A 19595-nucleotide genomic window follows, 5' to 3' on the forward strand; every position below is an offset into this window, starting at 1 on the left:
GAAATAGAACTCTTGCTCAAACTATCTGCCTGTCTTCCCTAAATAGTATGTCGAACATGTGAAAAGCCCTTCTTCAAGCTTCACCAATTATAAATCAGTCATGGAATGGGAAGGCTTGTTTACAATAGGATGATGTTTTATATTAAGGTCAATCCCATATTATAAGGTTTTTTTTTAATATGTAAGTTTTGTAAAATACAACAAGAAGGGATTTTCTACTACTCTCCAATGCCTGAGGAAATTTCAATTTTTAAGTCAAACTTGCGGAAGGCCCTCCCCAGCCTACTGAGCCCAGCCCAAGGCTGAGAAATGAACTCACTTTGGTAACTGATTCTTTGTAACTCTTTCCTGGTAAGAGCCAGCCAGAGGAGTCTACTTGTATGCCTCTTCTATGAGAGCAAAAAGTATCTTAGATGACAGAAGATTGATAGGACTATCCCATTTTAAAAACCTATGGTAAGACTAGGGGCGCCTGAGTGGCTCAGTTGGCGGACTCTTGATACCGGCTCAGATCTTGATCTCACGGTTTGTGAGTTCCAGCCATGCCTCAGGCTCTGTGCTGATAGTGCTGAGCTTGCTTGCGATTCTCTCTCTGCCCCTCCCCCACTCGCTCACTGTGTCTCTCTCAAAAGTAGAATAAACTTCAAACCTATGGTGATGTTTTGCTTTTAAATGAGTGAAGAGACTAGGAGCAGATTGGGAGTGTTTTTTCCTCCTGGTCTTTCCACTCACTGAGGTAGCCTTGTGGATCAATGTGGTGTTTTCCATAATTGGTGATCAATTCATCTACATTCCCCTTACCAGTGACATTCATTCTTGTTGTCTGGAGTCGGGGATAAAAAAATCTATGGGCCATAAAAAAAAAAAAAATCTTCTATGTCCATGAGACACTCCAGTGACCTTATAATAGACCCTCATTTTCATTTAAGCTCGCTGGAAGAAATTTCACTTAGTTGTAGCAAATACAGTGTTAAAACTAAGGTTACGTGACAATTCGTTAGTTGCGTTAATGGCTTAACCAATTTGGGGGCCGCATAATGACTTTAAATCAATCATACTTGATAAGAGTAATGAACATGAGGATATTACCTGCTTGATCCTTCAACGTGTGATCATTCATTCATGCATGTGTTCATTTGTATTCACTCATTAAGCATAACTGAGTACTCCACTATCCTAAAGGCCAGGTAGTAAGCATACAGCCTCAATAGAGAATTCAGATTTAATCTTTTGTACGTATACATTTTTTTAAGATTTTATTTTTAAGTAGCCTCTACAACCAACATGGGGCTCAAGCTTACAACCTTGAGTGAGATCAAGAGTCACATGCTCTACTGACTGAGCTAGCCAGGTACCCCCATAATATATTGTACTAAAGGGGATGCTTTGGGCTACAGAAACAAACAAAACTCAATTGAAAGTGGCTGAAACAGTAAGGAAAACTATTATCTCATGGAACTGTAAGTTAGAGGTAGGACTGAGTGCAGGAAGTTACATGGCTCTGTTGTGCATCTTTTTTTTTTTAATTTTTTTTTGAATGTTTATTATTTTTGAGAGAGACAGAGACAGAGAACAAGCAGGGTAGGGGCAGAGAGAGAGCGAGACAACTGGAAGCAGGCTCCAGGTTCCGAGCTGTCAGCACAGAGCCCGATGCGGGACTCAAATTCACAGACCATGGGATCATGACCTGAGCTGAAGCCGGTCACTTAACTGACTGAGCCACCCAGGTGCCCCTGTGCATTTTTGAAAGTTCCTTGGCTCTACTTTGTATTGACTTTATCCTTGGGCTTCTCTCCAGCTTCTAAGATGGCAGTTTCTTCTTCATATTCCATGGGAGAGAGAAAAAAAATCTCTCTTCCAACGTTGGAATCAAAACGTCTGTTCTTTATTCAACTTAGGTTACGTGCCTGTCTTTGGAACATTAACAGTAGCCAAGGGAAAACCACTCATTGAGTCAATTACTGATTAGAGGATGGGATTACTAGATTTGGTTAAGAACAGTGGCCCCCTTGCGACGCCTGGGTGGCTCAGCCCGTTGAGCATGCAACTTTGGCTCAGGTCGTGATCTCGCGGTCTGTGAGTTCAAGCCCCGTGTCAGGCTCTGTGCTGACAGCTCGGAGTCTGGAGCCTGTTTCCGATTCTGTGTCTCCCTCTCTCTCTCTGACCCTCCCCTGTTCATGCTCTGTCTCTCTCTGTCTCAAAAAATAAATAAACGTTAAAAAAAATTAAAAAAAAAAAAGAACAGTGGCCCTCAAATCTCACTGTGATTCAGGATTACCTGTGGAACTCCGCCCCCAACATTCACAGTTTAGTAGGTCAAGGATGGGGCCTAAATGCTGTGTGTTTGGGAACCCTACTGTGAGAATCACCGGCTTAGACAAGTCATGATCTACATCAGGAACTGGGGAAGGAGTCAGCTCCGCTGGGCCACCTGGGCTACGTGTGGGAGGGGTGACTCTTTGACCAAAGCTGGGGTTCTGTTTAGAAAGAAGGTTGACATGAAAGACCGTTTCGGCAAAAACATGATAATGTCCTAGCTTTTATAGACGATTAAGGCTGCAAATGAAAGAGGGATCTACATCAGGGGGACAGGACAACTGACTATAAGAACAAAGAGTTTTCAAGGTTACACCATAGTTCAAATAATCAGATCCTTTTAACCAACAGGGTTACAAGATGTAACATTTCTAAGGAAGGTGGACACCGAGTCCTATGTAGCCTCTGCATAGAACAGTTTCTCCCCTCTTCGGATCACCTTGTGGAGTCCTTATGGTCTCTGCAAGGCCCGTGTGTAACTGCTAAGGGCAAGGCCATCAGCAACTTGCTGACATCCTTTTCAGGATGGTTTTTAATTAGGATACCTTTTTACTTTTTACCTTTTTACTTTTTACCTTTGAGAGTGCGATAATGGAACGTTTTGAGTGGCCAGTCTTTTTAATCAGCTGTCTCTGCACCCATTTGCCAAAGCAGAGTAAGAGAGACAAAAAGGGGTTTCCCAGAGCGTGCTCCTTAAAACTCCCCGGGTACCAAGAGATGCTATGACATACTAGGAGCGTAAGAGTTTTATAAGTAAGTGTAGGAGACGCGAACGTTCCTATGCACAGTAAAGTGTTAAAAATGCACAGAAATCCTCTAGGGGTGAAACCCAATTGATGTCGTTTGAGGACATTTCCCCAAGTTATTTGATTACAGGAGCCTTTTTGCACAACACCTGTTAACGTACTGCAGGACTTCTGTCTTGTGGAAGACACTTTTGGAAAATGCTGAACAAAAGGACTTTACCACACCATCGAGTCAAGGAAAATCTCAGTTTGTTTCCATTAATAACCACTCCAAGTTTTACCAAACTTCTCTCTAAAAGCAATTCACTCTGATGGCTAATCTGAGGGTACCATAGACAAAATCAATATCTGAATGCTTCACACACACCATGAGTAAGCTGTGATCAAGTGTAATAAAATGATTTTCATAGAATTTCGCTACTAATTTCTCCTTTGACCACTTCAGGTGGACAAAAAGGAGGGCTTCTGATGCCTCATACACAACAGATTCTTAAATATTTTTAGAGGTGGTACATAGCTGAGAAATATAGTCACGAACACGCAAAGCTTTATGTGTAACGAGTTGAGCATTCTGATTGAATAGGATTTTAGCAATTTGCCGGCAACTCCTTCAAAAGTCTGAACGAATATGAGGTGTCCAGTCGCAAATGGTGTTTATTTCTAACACATTCAGTTCAGTTGAGTTTCCTAAACACTTCCTGGATGGATACCTGTGAGATTCCAGGGTCTCTACTGTTTCTAGTCTGTTCCTTTCACAGAGAACTATTTATAATATTTAAAATTTTAAGACAGTTCCTTTTCTAGAAGTTAAGCTTCTAGAACTACACTCAATGGTGTCATTATAGTCTAGATGAATAAACACCTAGTAATGCTTGAGTGTATGCTCTCATGATCATTCTCATTCCATACTTGAATTTTCTCGTATTTTGCTTCCGAAAACCGTCTGAAGAGGCATCTTATTAGGTGCATTCTAAAGATCCCTGCTTCCACTAATCTCCCTTTGAGACCTACATAATGTAAGGGAGGATATGCCAATGCCCCATCTTTTTTTTTCCCCAAAGGGTTTACTTTCCGTTTTTTTAAATAGTTTCTTCTGTTCCCTTGCTCGTCCCAAACTGGGCACCTGAAGCTTGGTAATTGCACAGATTAAATGCATAGAGAGCCCTGCAGTTATGGTAAAAATATGTGCTTAAATTTAAAGCAGTTAGTTACCAATGGATGCAGGATCCTGCACCAGAATGAGTCTGCTCAATATTGACACAGTGAATTGTCCTGAGAAGATTAAACCACAACTAGAAAAGCAGGCGGAGGAACAGTGAGTGACAGGGGCTTTATGGGGGGGCAGGGCCTCCCAGGGGGAGAGTTCATCTTCTTGCTCAAAGAGACGCCTTCAGGGATCATGTAACTTGAATTCCCTGTGAATTCACTGTCATCTTAGCTTGACCAGCTCTGGAAGAACATATTAACCTCCGCTTGTGATTTTCAGAGAACCATTCTAATTTAGCAAGTAATTAAGGGTCACATGCGGGATAAAGAGCTGGATAATCTTGGATTACCCACAGGAAGCTTTGTCTCCAAGGCAACCCCCGGGGGAGGGGCCGTTAATGCAAAGGCCAGCCGGTTAATGAACTGGGAATGGTAACTGGCTCCCAGAGCCGGTTGAGCCAGGGAAATAGAAATAACAATCATAGTGCTAGTGAATGATTCCCTGATAGAAAACCAACGTTTCAAAAGCCATCGCGGGCTGAACATGTAGAGAAAGGATGTAATTGTCACTATTGCGCTAGATCAAGCCTATGGATCTAAAATTAGCTGCTCTCGAATTCAAGCTACACTGGTCTTTATTTATGAATTCTAGCCTCGTCTCCAGCTGAATCCTCCCGTTCCAGGGCTTCCTATGACCTAATTACCCCACAGCCTAGTTTCTCCAGAGGGGCAGCCTCAGTAACCACACCAAGGCTGGGAGATTGGCCCAAGGGACCTTTGGAAGAGGAGACAAAGGTGACATTGTCCAACAGAGGCTTTGATATCTCACGCTGCGCTAAAAACGAAGATAAGGTTGCACAGATAAGCACCCTAAGATTTCTGACCAGGTTAGTAGAGGTGGAAGGGGAGGGTACCGAGGACCTAATGCGGAAGTCAAAGGCAGCCCCACAAGGAAACCCAAGCGGGACGGAGCGGAGACCTCGAGCACCTGGCTGACTCCTTCAGGAACCTCTTTCTCCCCGGTGGCCAAGGCTGAGTCTCACGCGAACTCATGAACTTCATGAGTTCACAACTTCGTGAACGCTCGTTCACTGCCCTCCTTTAAAAGCTTACTGAGGGGCGCCTGGGTGGCGCAGTCGGTTAAGTGTCCGACTTCAACCAGGTCACGATCTCGCGGTCTGTGAGTTCGAGCCCCGCGTCGGGCTCTGGGCTGATGGCTCAGAGCCTGGAGCCTGTTTCCGATTCTGTGTCTCCCTCTCTCTCTGCCCCTCCCCTGTTCATGCTCTGTCTCTCTCTGTCCCAAAAATAAATAAACGTTGAAAAAAAAATTAAAATAAATAAATAAATAAATAAAAGCTTACTGAAACGCATCTCACACTCAGCTGTCTGTCCTGTGTCAGTGTTCACGAGCAGTCTCTCTCCTGCCTTGCTTTTGGGTCCCTTTTGCTTGTGAGTCATGGTGTATTCGGTCAATATTCTATAAACATTTACTAAGAATCAGTTGTGAGGTGGGCACTGTGTTGGGTGCTGGAGACAAAAAAGATACGGTATCTGACGGCAGGGGTTCACAGACCAGGGAAAGTGCCGGGTGAGCAAAGCAGAAGTGTGCCATAAACTCCGAGATAAATGCAGCCAGGCACACACAGGATGCTGTACATTCTTGGATATTCAGTCATTTAAAAAAAATTTTTTTTAATCTTTATTTATTTTTGAGAGAGACAGAGACACAATGTGAGCGGGTTAGGGGCAGAGAGGGAGACACAGAATCCGAAGCAGGCTCCAGGCTCTGAGCTGTCAGCACAGAGCCTGACGTGGGGCTCGAACTCACGAACCATGAGATCGTGACTTGAGCCAAGTCGGACACCCAATGTACTGAGCCACCCGGGCACCCTTGGATAATCAGTAATAAGAGAGCTAGTAACAAGAAAGATGATTTATCACTAAGGCCAATGGGGTGGTTGACGAAACCACAGCACTTGAGGATAGGCTTTTGGGAAATGTTGGCATTGAAAGTGTCAGCTCGTAATCACTACCTCAAGGCACAGATGAAAAGCAGGGGTGATGAACTTCTGGGTTAAGGAAGAGAGGGGTGAAGAGCAGGGAAGATGTTTTGGCAGATTGACTCCAGCCTCCTTACCAGGAACATCCGCCCAGGATGATGTGTTTTCAGCCTCTGCTGGGGTATGCACGCCTTTGAGCAAATTCTTCCATCGGGACAGATTTGAGTACGGGAGAGAAGAAAGCGATCCAAAACTTACCAGGCTTAGATGACAGGAAATGGTAACAGACAATTCGGTTTAACATGACAGTAAATTGGACCAGGACCGATATCACGGTCTTCGGGAACCAGTCTTAAGATTCCATGACACAGAGATACAAAGGCTGGTGGGATTTGTGAAGGTTGTGCGTTTATTTAGGAAACTGCTCTCCTGATAAGGGAATGAATGCCCAGCGTTGACCGAAAGATGAGAAAGACGAAAGGAAACCCATGCTCTGGGCAGTTGAAACCCAAATAAGACCACTCCACGAGAGGCAGGGCCCCCGAAGAAGGTCCAAAGAAATTCAAAGTCTTTAGGCCCAAAGGCGAAAGAGAATAAAGGGATACCAGGTCCTACCAAGGGAAGGTGAAAACACTTTGTTGTTTAGTGGAGACACTCAGATGAGGAAGATGGGGCTGGGGAAATCTCCTAGTGGAGGCAGAGGACGCTAGGGGAGATGTTCGTCCGCCGCATGGGATGGGCTGAGGTAAGGGGGCATCGTATTTTCCATTCTGTATTTGTAAACAGATATAAAAGCACTGGGGTGGGGAGGGAAGTAGATCTGAGAGCAGAAACAATGAGCCAACTGGGAGGTAGAAATAAACTGAAGCCATTTGTCTGATGACTGTTTAAATGGTCTGGCAGCACGCAGGCAGGTGCTCTGCACCTATGATTATGGTCATGATTTATAACCTTCTCTGGGTTAGATTTCAGACATGCGCGACCACATCTAAAAACCACAACAAGGGCCTAAAACTGCAATCAACTCAGTAACTCATTTAATTAGCATCTTTAGTTCTCCTCTATGTGCTGAGTCCCACTCCAAGCAAAGATAGAACAATGAGCCGGGCAGAGGAAGCCTAGGGCTCAGTGTTTTACATGCTCATAACGGGAGACAGACAATAAAACTATCAACAGATTTAAAAAAAATTTTTTTTAATGTTTATTTATTTTTGAGAGACAGAGAGAGACAGAGCGCGAGCAGGGGAGGGACAGAGAGAGAGGGAGACACAGAATCCGAAGCAGGCTCCAGGCTCCGAGCTGTCAGCGCAGAGCCCGATGCGGGGCTCGAACCCACAAGCTGTGAGATCATGACCTGAGCTGAAGTCAGGTGCTCAACTGACTGAGCCATCCAAGCGCCCCTCAACAGATTTTTTAAAAAGGAAATTTCAAATTGTGATATTGATAAATGCCACAACACCCACCAACAACAATACCAAAAACAAACGGAAAGGGATCAAGAGTGAGTGGCAGGATTGGGTGAGCTGGTGAGGGCTGTGAGAAGGCCTCACCATGGGGAGACATTTGATCTGAGGATTGAGGGAGGCAGCTAAGTGAGGATCAGGGGACAGAGTGTCCCAGGCAGAAGGGACAGATAGTGCAAAGTCCATTGGACAGGAAAGCTGTGGCTTGTTCAGGGAGCAGAAGAGAAACCAAGAACGACTGGGGTATGGTCAGAAGTTGGAAAAGGGTACAAGATGCTGGAAGATTGCAGGGGCTTTCTGAACACGGTGAGGAATTTGAATCTTATTCAAATTGTTGCTGGAAGCTACTGACGTGTTTCCAGAAAGGGACTACCATCATCTTCCTCTGTGATCTGTGCCAATAAATGAATCTCATGGACCAGTGGCACCAGTATCGTCTGGAAGTTTGTTAGACACGCAGATCGCGGACCCCACCCCCAGAACAAGGGCATCGGAATCCATCTACCTACCCCCTATCTATATTTTAAAGTTCTATTTATTTATTTCGAAAGACAGAGAGTGCGTGCACGCCGTGTGGCGGAGGGGCAGAGAGAGAGAAAGAGAGAAAGAATGCCAAGCAGGCTCCGTGCTGACAGCCCAGGGTTCTCTCTCATGAACCATGAGGTCATGACCCGAACCGAAATCAAGAGCTGGACGCTCAACCAACTGAGCCACCCAGGGCCCCCCCCCCCCCCACTGTCTATTTTCACAAGATCACCGGGCGCTGCACGTGTAGGTAAAACTTTGAGAAGCACGGCTGTGATCGCATTTGTGATTTTAAAAGACCCCGAGGCACACCTCCTAAGGGGACGATAATTGAAAAAAAAAAAAAAAAGGTGTTGGTGAGCTTGTAGAGAAGTGGGCACGCTAGTTCATTGCTGGTGGGAATGTGAAATGCTGCGGTCGTCATGGAAACCGGTTTGGCTGCCGTTCAATAACGCAAACATAAGTTAGCATATGACCCAGCAACTCCACTCCTGAGTGCACATACCCAAAAGAATTGCAAACAGGTGTTCAAAGGAAAACTTGTCCGTGAATGTTTGTAATGGCACTGAGTCACAAGAGCCAAAAGGTGGAAACAACTCAAATGTCCATTGACTGGCCAAGGGGAAACAAAAGGTGGTTAATCCATGCAATGGGTTATTATTACCCAGCCATGAAAGAAATGAAGAGCTGATATGGGCCATAATACAATCGACCCTTGAAAATGTCATGCATGCTACATGAAAGAAGCCAGGCACGCTAGGTCATATACTATGTGACTCCATTTATACGAAGCATTCAAAATAGGCAGATCTACAGGGACAGAAAGCAGACAGGTGGTTACCAGGGGCTGGGCGGGGGTGGGGGAAGGCCGTGGTGGAGAATGGAGACCGACTGCTTAATGGGTCTAGGATTCCAGCTAGGGGTGGTGACAATGTTCAGGAACTAGATAGTGGGGATGGTCATACGACCCTCTAAGTGTACTAACTGTCACTAATAGCAAATTTTATGTTACGTGCGTTGTACCGTAATTTAAAAAAAAAAAAAAAAAGAACTATAAAGGATAAGAGTGGAAGACACATCAGATCGTATTTCCTCAAGGGCCACTCGTGGGTGTAGTGTGTGGTTGCGAAACTGTATTTTGATTTTGTAACATTTCATGAATGATCGGGATAATAAAACTTTATTTTTTTAACAATAAACTTAAAACTTTATTTATGTATTTTGAGAGAGAGAGAGAGAGAGAGAGAGAGCAAGTGGGGGCAGGGCAGAGAGCAAGGGAGAGAGAGAGAGAATCCCAAGCAGGTTCCATACTGTCACTGCAGAGCCGGCTGTGGGGCTCGAACTCACAGACCGTGACGTCATGACCTGAGCCAAAATCAAGGGTCAGTTGCTTAACCCCTTAACCGACTGAGCCACCCGGGTGCCCCAGGATAGTGAAACTTCAAAATGCACATACATTGCTTTGAGAAAACACACGCTAACAGACCTGGTAGTAACTTGCTGGAAGCTAAAATTAGAATGTTCTTGCCTAAATTAGATCTGAATCAAGCAAGTAGCATGCAGTTCAACAAGGTCGAGCAGAGGAACTGAAAAAAGGTAAAAGAGATAAAAAAAAATCAGGGAGTTAGAAGCCATGGCCAGAGGGAGCTCTGGGGACAGAAGGTCAATTTTGGTAACTGGATTCATGTAGGGGTGGGTAGACTATAGATCACACAGAAACCATCCGGTTGGATCGTCATTCCATTCAACATGGCTCAGACACATTCTCGAACTGCGTTTCCAATGCTGGGGCTGGTAACGTGGGAAGCACAGGAGAACCATGCATTGGTTAGATTTAGATTATGAACACCCGTGAAGAGAAGTTTGGCAAATCCATTCACTTATTGGTCCTCTACCCTCGTCCAGTCTCCTGTTCACCTGCCATGGCTCTGTGTCCTGAGAGGGAGTAGAGTATGTGAGCTCTGGGTCTAGAGTGGTCTTGAATAATGCCACCATCGTTTATTGGGTGTGATAACGGGGTAAGTCACTTAACCCTCTGTTTTCTCAACTGTAAAACACGGGATTCCGATTCAGAGTTGTGAGAAGGAATTGAGTCAATGCATGGAAAAGACTCAGAGAAATGCTTGGAACCCCGGAGTCACTCGGTCCCATTAGCTGCCAGTTACCCCTACTCGGCAGAGCACTGGGATCATGGAGAGAGTAAGATGTTCTCCCTGCGATGGCAGAGCTCACATCTGGTAGGGAACCAGCTGCAGTGCCCCCTGCCAAACACAAAGGAAGAGGTGGGCACAAGGTGCTCTGGGGTCCCAGAGGGACTTTAGTTTTGCCCGGGGGGAAATGTGAGGGTTCCAAGACCGACCGGGGGACATCCGAGTAGATCAGGAGAGGGATGGCAGTCGTTGTAGCCAGAGGGGACAGTACGTGCAGAGGTCAGAGGTGTGCAAGACTTAGCTTCCTTGGGGAGTTGTGATTGGTTTAGTGCAGCTGACACAGGCTGTGAGGGGGTCCTCCCAGCTTCTGGTGGTTGCCAGTGGTTTTTTTTTGGCATTTCTTGTGGTTGTATCAGTCCGTTTTAGTCTCTGTTCACATGGCCCGCTTCTCTGTGTGTTTCTGTGTCTCAATTGGATTCTTTTTTATAAGGGGACTAGTCATTGATGTCCACCCTGGGGCACCTGGGTGGCTCAGTCGGTCGAGCATCCCACTCTTGATTTCCGCTCAGGTCGGGATCTCATGGTTTCGTGAGTTCGAGCCCCGCATGGGCTCTGTGCTGACAGAATGGAGCCTACTTGAGATTCTCCCTCCTTCTCTGCCCCTCCCCCACTTGCACTCTCTCTGTCACTCTCAAAATAAATAAATAAACTTAGGGGCGCCTGGGTGGCTCAGTGCGTTAACCGGCCAATTTTGGCTCAGGTCATTGTCTCGTGGTTTGTGAGTCTGAGCCCCACGTCAGGCTCTGTGCCGACAGCTCAGAGCCTGGGGTCTACTTCCGATTCTGTGTCTCCCCCTCTCTACTCCTCCCCTGCTCATGTGCTGTCTCCCTCTCAAAAATAAAATAAACATTAAAAAAGTGTTTTTTAAAAATAAACAAAAGTCCACCTAACCCAGGATAGCCTCATTTTAACTTGTATACATCTGAAAACACCCTATTTCCAAATGAGGTCTCATTCAAAGGTACGGGGCTGGGGGGTGGGACTAGAACATGTCTTTCGTTGTAGGTGGGGGAGATACAATTCAACCTAAGGCAGGGACTGGCCTTTTAAGACCAGGGGAGAGACGCACGTAAATACATATTTTACGTGGATTGCTCTGGGGGGTTGAGATGAGGAAATGGGAGGACCACGAGATGTTAGAGGGCCACTTAGGGGTTTATTGCAAAACAGTGAGAACTCCTGAGACCTGCACCAAGGTCACCTTTAAGAACGCTGAGCCATCAGGAGCACCAGCCGGTCTCATTGGAATTTGGGGCAAGGACAGTTCATAGGCAGTGAGGAATGTGTCCTTTTACCAGGAGACGAATGGGGTCTGGTTCTGAGAAGGCACTGACGATTCTTTCCGCCATCCCATCCAGTATTTCATCGGGTGTGATAAGCTGGTGATATTTTTGTTGGCACATGGAACGTGTTTAGTAAATGTTTTGATCAAAATTAAGAAAAGAACCCACCCCACGAGTAAATGGTAAGTAATGCCGTCGAAACCATCCGGAGGCAAAATGAAATATGACAAAAGCAAGAACGTGAAAACTATGCCCTGGCCAGATGGCCTCTGTCTATCCAAACCTACCACTTAACCTCGCGAACTTGCCCAGGTTCTGTGGTCCCCAGGAAGCTGGCCCCTTCCCGGTGTGCACCGGGCTCACCTCTGAACTCCGAAGCTTCTCTTCTCCAGAAAAGCGTCACTTCCTTCTACCCTTGCCCACAGGCCTCCTGTAGACCCTTGGGCCTTGGGTTCTCCTCCTTCTGCTTAATTCTGGCCTGGAATTCCGGCCTGGCTCCACGAAGCTTTTCTCTGATCAGGAGGTTTCAGGAGCACCTCCCACGGTGCTCCTCTTGTATACTCTGTGATTCCCCTGATCACGGGGTCCTCCCCCTCACAGCACCGCCCCCTGTAGACCAGGACTGCAGGACTCGACTGGACTTCTCACATGCCCCCAGCACCCACCACAGAGCAGGAAAACAGTCTGCTCTCAAGAGGTACTGGGAGCAGGAGTGAGCAATGAAGGGGGACCATCGGTGTCCTTTTTGAATTTTTTTTTTTTAACGTTTTTATTTATTTTTGGGACAGAGAGAGACAGAGCACGGACGGGGGAGGGGCAGAGAGAGAGGGAGACACAGAATCGGAAACAGGCTCCAGGCTCCGAGCCATCATCAGCCCAGAGCCCGATGCGGGGCTCGAACTCCCGGACCGCGAGATCGTGACCTGGCTGAAGTCGGACGCTTAACCGACTGCGCCACCCAGGTGCCCCCCGGTGTCCTTTTTGGCAGCGAATGTCTCACATTTGGTACATTCTGAGAGATGGCGATATTCTAACTCCATCACTACGTCCTTTATTAGTTGGATAGTTCTATGAAAACCAACTTCTCATCCATTTAATTTGATCTTCTGTTCTTACAAGGGCAGGAAAACTCTTGATTCTTTCCTTTCTTTTTTTTTTTTAAGGTTTATTTATTTATTTTAAGAGAGAGAGAGAGAGAGAGAGATGGCAGAGAGAGAGGGAGAGAATCTCAAGCAGGCTTCATGCTGTCAGCACAGAGCCCAACGTGGGGCTGGATCCCACGAACTGTGAGGTCGTGACTTGAGCTGAAATTGAGTTGGACGCTTAACCAGCTAAGCCACCCAGGCGCCTCTCCTCCTCCTCCTCCTCCTCCTCCCTTTCCTTCTCCCTCTTCTTCTCCCTCTCCTCCAACAGTTCCAAACTAAAGAGTTAGTTCCCAGGCATCATCCAGGAGTGACCTATGTGTTTTTGTTGTTGTTGGCATTCTGTTGGATGATGTCATTTTGAACTCATGGCTTTATTGTATTTGATGCACTTTGTTCCACTTCCATTATTATCCAGGAGCCCTGTTCTCTCATCTTGCCATTGGCATGATCTGTGAGGCAGTCACTTGCCTTTCTGGATCTTCCTTTCTTCCTTATCAAATTGGGAGATGTGTCTCTACTTTCTGGCCCTCCTGTGTCTCAGACCTCAGAGCTATTTTTTCCGACGGAGTCCATTAAATAATTATATAACTAGGTTCAATTTCATTTTTGTCCGTGCACCTTAGTTTATGAAATTCATTTGTAAAACATAAACATCATTAGATACACGTTCGGGTTTTTTTTTTTTTAATATTAAAAAATATGGCCACCGAACTAACAGAGGCCACATTGATTGACCCTTCTGCCTGTTCTTTCAGAAGCTGCAATCAACTGGCAAATAGCGTCCCCCGCCTCCCGCTGAAGCATCTGCGAAGGCTCTGCAGATTGCGGTGTGGCCTCGCTCCCCCCCCCCACCCCCCGCCCCTGCCTACTCGACCCCCACCCCCAGGCTGCTCATTAACTCATTAGAAGCTGCTTTGAGGGCAACCGAGGGGAGGTTTTGCTGTCCGCTGACTGTAGCTCCAAGCACCTGCCTCAGTGTCACCTGGAGACCTTTGGGAAACGTGTCCCACGAGATCCATCAGGAATCAGGACAATTCTTGCATCAATCTTTGTGCAATGCCTGCCTCCCGTCCTGGACAAGAAGCTCCATGAGGGCAGGCGGTGTTAGGTTTTGCTCACCTTCATAGCCCCTGTGCTCAGCTCAGGGAATGGGGTTCTGCAGGCATCCCAGGACTTGTTTGATGCCGAATGCACAGGTGCGCGAGGGACCAGATGCAGTGGTTTGATGGCGAGCCACCCGGACACACACAGACCTTCCCTTTGATGTTCCAATTGTCCACGTACAATTAAAGAAGGATTTTGCCCCTGGGGGCAGGGCTGACACATAGGTCTAAGTATCCGACTGTGTGTGATCCACGTGTGTGTGTATGCAACGGACAGCAGGGCCCTCCTGTTCGAATCTAACATACCCAGGGACTTCACAGGAGGAGACTGGCCCGTTTCCGGTCCTGTGGGGCTGCATGTTATTAGGAAAAAAAAAACCCCAAAAACCCAAACATTGACCCACCAGGTTGAAGATCTAGAATCTGGGGCAGGCTCAGCCCTGGGTGATTGTAAGCTCATCACTTCACCCGCAGAACAGTGGCACCTGTAGGGATCTTCCCAGCCTTACAATCCTAAGGGTCTCCACGCGAGGAGTGTGGTCTCACCGATGCAGGGCCAGGGTACCGGCAGGCTGCCTGCCTTCTCGGCCCACAGTTGACATAAATGAGGTTCATTCCGAGTGTCTCCCCCTAAACCAAACTCTTCCTTAGATTTACAGTTTTCAGACCCGATGCTGCACAACCATTGTTGCCTTTTACGACCCTGTCTGCTCCCTGGGTTCCTGTCCGTCTCTCACTTGGTCCCCTTGCGTTGGCTTTCAGTTATCGACACCTAACGTCTGTGCCAGGCACTATTCCAAGCACTTGACACGTGTGGACTCATTTCACAAGGATAAAGTACAGTCGCCCCAGGGTTTGCTCCCGTCGGGGGCTCTCGTATTACCCGCTGAGCTGTGGCAGTCAACTTATTTCTTTGACTGATGGCCCTGGGGTGGCTAGATTTTACATTAAGGCGGCATGGAAAGGTAACTTAAGCACTTGAATCCTTAGGTGGGAACGGAAGACGGAGGGCAGGGTCAGCGCCCTAAAGGAAGTTACAATGTGTCGGGAAATTAACCTGCAAGCTGCAAGAAGCCTTTGACGACAGTGCGAGATAATATATAAAGTGCTAAATGCCTTGGCATACTTTCTAAATCCTCCAAGAGGGCAGGGAAGGGAGAGGTGAACCGCAGCCTGTGTAGCCACGTGCTCGATGCTTATCTCCGGGTCCACCTGGCATCCTTTCTACCGGGTCCTGTTACACAGCGAGAGCAGGCAAGCCAGGCGCCCCGCCCGCCAGAAGGTGTTTCTGGAAGCCCCCTGCTCCACAGCACGCCTCTCCTGCCAGCAACACCCTCTTCGTTGCTACTTACGACTTTAAACAGTCACCTTGACTGAAGGGATTAAGATGCTGTTTTGCTGCTGATAACAGTCACACGGGCTCATGCTAAAGATTTGGGAAGCATAGAAAAGTATAAAGAAGAAGCAAAAAACAAAACAAAACAAAACAAAACAACAGATCAACACATTCAACCCTCAGAAGCAGCATTGGCAAGTCACTTCTCCCTTCTTTTCACTAGTTCATATTCCTTGAAGACAAATTTTCGTGACCGCGTATCACTCCGTTCCTGGGCAGGTCTGAGATGGAGACTCCTTCGCAGCAAGAAGAAATGGCAAATCACATCCAAAAACTTTTTTCTCTGAGAAGAGGGACAGAGGTCGGGATGACGCATGCCTGTCTCCATACAGTCTCTCCCTACGGGGTTGAAGGGGAGCCAGGGAGTTGGAACACAAAGGTTTTAGCCCGAATTCAGCCCAATGTGGGAATTAAGGGGGTGGGGGGTGGGGGACACAGCCCGACTAACCAGATGATTCCCGTCCTGGCTAACCTGGGAAGATGCTCTGGAAAGATCTGGAAATCCAATCTCTCCGACGCGCCCCTGTCTCCCCCACCGAACCTTCCCCTTTCACCCCTCCTGGACACACACACAAATGACAGCTTTATTCATTGTCAGGCTACACTTCATAGTTCTCTCCCTTTTTTTTCTTTTTTGGTCTCATTAACTCCACTCCCTCAGTCTCCCCAGATTTTCCAATGATTAAAGTAGTGGGCTTTTAAAAAAGGCCTCCAATTAGCACCTCATCAGCTCCAATTAGAGGAGACAAAAGCAGTGTAAAGATAACTCAATGAGAGAGGCCGGCACAACCTCCTGTAATCACTTAAGACAAGCATTGACCATTCTCTTTGCTAACCACTCTGGGCCTATTCACCTTTCTTTCTTCCTTTTGGATGCATTTAAGACTGTTTTGCTGGGAAGACAGGCCTCCTGGGAGTCTCATAATTCCTTATTCAGAGGCTACCTGTTTACAGCTCCCGGAGCCCGGACCTAAACAATCCTATATTGTCCGCCTGGTGCTTCCCTAAACTTCAGCCTCCCTAATGGCGAGCTCCCTGGGAGCAGCCGACTCAGTTAAAGCCTGGCTTTATCCTCACAGAGGGTTCTCCCTGTAGTGTCTTCTAATTACACAGGAGGGCAACAATGTATTTTTTTTTTCAATGAGCGTTCTTTGGAGCAGTTAATTTGGTGCCTGTACTAAATGCCCCCAAACATTAATTAGGGTGGAAGGAACCCTAATTTCCTCCGCCGCTTTCCCCTCCGCTTACTTCCCTCGCTTTCACATAGGCCTGGATGAGTCTCCATAATGAAATTACCTCATTAATGCCTTTATTCTCCACAGTAACTCATTCAAAACCGACCATTTAGCTTTAATTTAATGCTGTCAAAAGGAAAAAGGTGCATTCATGGCTTTGATTAGCAAAAAATTTTCCCCCCTAAGGGGCGGACAGATTTAAATTATGAAGACGGTTAAGTAGTGAGTTATAATTGGGCACAAGAAGCACTTCAGAGAAGCTTAAATGCTTTCAAAGCCGGGCCTGGCCGGTCTGCAGACTATTAACTGTGTCCAGTGCCTTGTTCCCTCTATTTGAATTGATGGCAAGTTAACTATAAAAAAAGAAAATGGGGTTTAATTTTTGTTTAATACACAGTGGGGTTGTATTTACCCACAGAGCAATAGCTTTTCGATGAGCTCAGTCTTTGTTCTCTTAATAATTTATTATCCGTGCTTTCTAGCAGGAGTCCTGAGGGGCGCCATGCATGCCTCTGTGTCCAGGGAAAAACAAACCCTTAAGTGTGTGGACCGAGCAAGCGGGTGGTTGACCTAACACCTCAGCGCGGGGAGCACCAGATATGGGAGCTCCACTGGCGTGTTTCATAATGATTTTTAAAGTTATAGCACTGTGGGGATTTAACCTTTAGAAACCTCTTTCCTTGACATTTTCTCATCCGAGACAACAATCCTAGGAAGGAAGGCTTAGATATTAAGTGCCTGGTGAAAAAGCAGAGGTTCAGGGAGTCTGAGGGATTTACTAAAAAAAAAAAAAAAAAATCACGGCTAGTGGCAAACGCAGGACCAGAAGCTACTACGCTACAAGCTGGGGGGAGCGCCTTTATCCTCCAGTTTTGAGGACAGAGCTGCCTTTTTGGAACATCCAGAGTTTCAAGTGGGTTTACGTTGGCTCAATCTGAATGTGTAAATAAAGGAAAGTTTACATTGCCAGGTAATACTAAATACTCTCCTATCTGAAATATATTGCCCAGTGAGATACACACACACACACACACACACACACGCAATATATACACATATGTATATATAATCATGTAGCACATGGTTTATTACATGTCACACATGCGAATCACAAGTGGATGGAGTAGGCCATTTTTTTAAAATCTGAATTTATGGCCATAACCATCAAAACCATAACCGACTATCTGGCTCAGTCGGTGGAGCGTGGGATTCTTGATCTCAGGGTTGTGAGTTGGAGCCCCGCACTGGGTGTAGAGATTACTTAAAAATAAAATCTTTAAAAAAAAAAACCCACCATCTAAACAACAAAGGGGCTCCATAGAAAGAGTATGGGACTTGGGTCAGATAGAGCTGCTTTAAAAATCCCACCTCTACCACGAAGAGATTACTTCCGTTTTCTCAGTCTCAGCCACCTCATTTGTCCAAGGGGAATAACAAAACCAATTTGTAAGGATGAGATGACATATGAAAAGAGTACACAAATAAACAGGGCCTTACAAGTTTCAGAGAGTAAATGTTGGGGAGAAAATATTTTCCCTCTACTCTCTTAGGTTCTATACTTGAGGCCTGCCAGTGAAACTGACAAGAGACAGGTTCTCAAGAGAAAAGACAGATTTTTATTCACGGAAAAATGTGACTTAAGGAAGAATCTGGGACCACACATACCATTTTAATAGGAGATGGGGAGGGGCAGAGGGGCACCTCTGGGAGAACAAATGGCTTCTTAGAAACAGGGTGGAGAAGAGGAAGAAAGGGCATTTAAAAACAAATGGCCCTTGGGAGACTAGACGGGAGATATGATAGTTTTGTGGCCGTGTAGGTTTGGGTGTGGTGTAGACTTCCCCTCCAAGAAGAGATTAGAGTTGCTCTAGGGGGAAAGGATTTATGACAACTGAGTCCTTTTTAGGAGACCCTGCTTTTAGGCAGATAAGGGGTTTCAGGAACTTAAATGCTTTCAGCTTAACAAAATTTTTATGCCACCATGGCTTAGTCTGGAAAAGAAGGAAAAGAAGGTATTAAAAATAACCATTTAATGGGGCGCCTGGGTGGCGCAGTCAGTTAAGCGGCTGACTTCAGCCAGGTCACGATCTCGCGGTCCGTGAGTTCGAGCCCCGCGTCGGGCTCTGGGCTGATGGCTCAGAGCCTGGAGCCTGTTTCCGATTCTGTGTCTCCCTCTCTCTCTGCCCCTCCCCCGTTCATGCTCTATCTCTCTCTGTCCCAAAAATAAATAAACGTTGAAAAAAAAATTAAAAAAAAAAAAACCATTTATTGAATCTAGCTAAACGCCTTCCATATCTTGGAAAGATGCATCAATTCACATGTTTTTGTATTAATTCATATACTCTAATCTGTATGGTTTCCAAGATCATATTTTAAGTAATAACTCTCCTAAAACTACCAGATATTAATCATGTCACTAGAAAAATCATGCCACTATAGACTTTATACATTTCTGAGCCCTTGAGATTAAAAAAAATACTGACGATGGGGAAAATGTGGGTTTTTTTTTTTACATCAAATCCACGTAATTCCATCAGATAATTCACAAATTTTAACCTCTTCTTTGTTGTCACAGCCAAGCATATTATTTGAAAAAAAAAATAAAGAACTATTTATTTGCAAAACAAACTATCTCCCTTCATTAATATAATATTAGTTGTTTTAGCAAATAATCCTTCATGCCAATGCAAGCACCAATATTTTTCTGGTCTTTGGTTAGAATTTACTGGACTTGCTCATTGTTGAAATGGCCACTGTGTGTTTTGGATCAAGGCCCTTATTTTGTTGACTTGGAAACATGAAGCATACTTGGGTTTGGGAGAGCTGGGAATGCCGGATCTTCTCAGGGAAAGCTTCCTTCATGTTGGCTGGTGTTTTACTTAAATCAGCTTCCCGCTCCTTCCCTGTTTATGGTCAGTGTGTGTGTGTGTGTGTGTGTGTGTGTGCGCGCGTGTGTGTGTGTGTGTG

This window comes from Prionailurus bengalensis, chromosome D3 (genome assembly GCF_016509475.1).
Source record: "Prionailurus bengalensis isolate Pbe53 chromosome D3, Fcat_Pben_1.1_paternal_pri, whole genome shotgun sequence".
NCBI lineage: Eukaryota > Metazoa > Chordata > Mammalia > Carnivora > Felidae > Prionailurus > Prionailurus bengalensis.